The sequence below is a fragment of the Micromys minutus genome, assembly GCF_963924665.1.
Source record: "Micromys minutus genome assembly, chromosome: 6".
NCBI lineage: Eukaryota > Metazoa > Chordata > Mammalia > Rodentia > Muridae > Micromys > Micromys minutus.
In genome coordinates, this window is record NC_137975.1 from 24,048,529 (window position 1) to 24,050,951 (window position 2,423).

Consider the following 2,423-nt stretch of genomic DNA (forward strand, 5'->3'; position numbering starts at 1 on the left):
GGATTATATTAACAATGCAGAGAATGGTGTTTCTAGACATCAAGCTTATGGTCACATGATGAATGGCCTAGATGGCCCCAAAGCAAGTGTCTAGTGCATTCCTATGGGGGATGCTGGTGTTTACACAGGAGGAAGTCAGCAAATGGCTCAGATCCATCTCATTGTTCTTCGCACTTCATTCAGCCCTGTCTGTATCTTCTGTCTTGAAAATTTATGTTTCTTTAAATAAAGGAATGTTATGGGAATGTGTTTTTGTATTAATCCCAGCTGTAGGAAATGGGACTGCTTTAAACTGTCCACAGCAGCAGACTATAATTTGTCTCATGTTCTGGTAGAGGCATGATTCCCTGCAGAGGCCACAGATAATTTCTGCAAGCAGGTGAAATTCTGGGGACTCTTTAGAGGGTACAAAAGTGACAGGGCCCCGTCTCTCCTCCAGCTGAGCAAGATGTGCAAAGGAAAGAAGGCCAAGAGGAAGAATGTGGCCTGGGCCCAAGCCGTCATCAAGAAGCAGAAGGCCAAAAAATGGTCAATCCTTTGTTTGAAAAAAGGCCCAAGAACTTCTGCACTAGGCAGGACATCCAGCCCAAAAGAGATCTAACACGATTTGTAAAATGGCCCCACTATGTCAGGCTGCAGTGGCAAAGAACCATACTCTATAAGGAGCTCAAAGTACCTCCTGCCATTAACCAGCTCACCCAGGCTCTGGACAGGCAAACAGCTACTCAGATGCTTAAGCTTGCCCACAAGTACAAGCCAGAGACAAAGCAAGAGAAGAAGCAAAGGCTACTGGCCCGTGCTGATAAGAAAGCTGCTGGCAAAGGGGATGTCCCAACCAAGAGACCACCTGTCCTCCGAGCAGGAGTCAATACAGTTGCCACCTTGGTGGAGAACAAGAAGGCTCAGCGGTGGTGATTGCCCATGATGTAGACCCCATTGAGCTGGTGGTTTTCCTGCCTGCCCTGTGTTGAAAGATGGGGGTGCCCTACTGCATCATCAAGGGAAAGGCCAGGCTGGGGCGCCTGGTCCACAGGAAGACATGCACCACTGTTGCCTTCACACAGGTTAACTCAGAAGACAGGGGTGCTCTGGCTAAGCTGGTGGATGCTATTAGGACCAATTATAATGACAGATATGAAGAAATCCGCTGCCACTGGGGAGGCAACGTCCTGGGTCCTAAGCCTGTGGCTCACATTACCAAGCTGGAAAAGGCAAAGGCTAAAGAACTCTCCAGTAAACCGGGTTAAATGTACACTGAGTTTTCTGTATATAAATATACTTACAAAATTATCTTCAAAAAAAGGGGGGGGGGACAGAGAGCCCCAAGAGGAGCATTGGCTGCTGCTGCTGCTGCTGCTGCTGTTGCTGCTGCTGTTGCTGCTGCTGTTGCTGCTGCTGTTGCTGCTGCTAGTTCCTGCTGCTGTTTGCTGTTTGCTGTTTGTCTCCTGACCGTGAAGATCAAACTTGCCACAGGAACTTGATATCCTGCTCAGCAGAAAGTTATCTAACAAGAGACACTCCCTTTCCTCCCTTTAAATAACCTTCTTTCTTTCCTCCTTAGTGTTGGAGGGAGGGTTGAAGGGATTGTGGTGGAGAAGGGTGGACAAAAAAAAAAAAAAAAACATAAAAATAGTCAAAACTCTGTTTACAGTCTTTGGTGGTCAGTCAGGGGTCAGCATGGTAGGACAGAAAAGGGGATGCTAAGGCCAGAGTTTAAAAACAGTTCCAAAAGACACACTAGGAAGGGTTGAGAAGCAGGGTATGGGGTTTGACCAACAGCTCTTATAGAGAAGTGTGTGGGCTCTAGAGTATGATTGTGGGGGACATGGGAGAGGATAGGACATATGACAGAAGTGGTGGCTCTTCTCCTGACACCCTTGCTGAGTAAGGTGGTTTATCAGTTAAAGCTATGTACAGGGGATATGACGGTAGTTCAGCCCGAGTTTAATCATCAGCATAGAAGGAATAAACACTAAAGCACAGTCCAAAGTTAGTTGGCCAGTGTGAACGAGGCCTGATCAAAAAGTTGATGAAAGTGATTCTTGTACCTGTGTCAAGTGGCTGTATATAGACACTTATGTTATTAGTAGAAGAACCAGGGTAAGGCCTTGGTACTGCTGTTGGAACAGGTCCTAGGACCACGCAGAGAACACAGCGATTTCACAGAATCCCGGGGGTGATGATAATCTCTAAGTACCTCTGATTTCCTAATGTGGGGAAAAAATGAACTTTGTCCCTTCCATGAAAATCACAAATGTTTTCAAGGCTCTGGTTAGATTTTTTTTTTTTTTCCTAATTAGGACAAGTAGGATGGAGCAGGGGGCAAAAAGCAAACAAACAAGCAATGTTGAAACTGCAGTACCTCCCTGTCTTTTGACCAGACTCTAGCCCACATAAAACAACCCAGCCTCAACACAGGCCTT

At 46.3% G+C, this 2,423-nt stretch overlaps 1 pseudogene across 1 annotated transcript; it reads left to right on the forward strand.

Annotated features, from left to right (window-relative positions):
- Window positions 1-448: 448 nt before the first annotated feature.
- LOC308421728 (large ribosomal subunit protein eL8-like) lies at window positions 449-1,247 on the forward strand (annotated as a pseudogene). The gene has a single exon. The product of its transcript is annotated as a large ribosomal subunit protein eL8-like (transcript).
- Window positions 1,248-2,423: the final 1,176 nt, after the last annotated feature.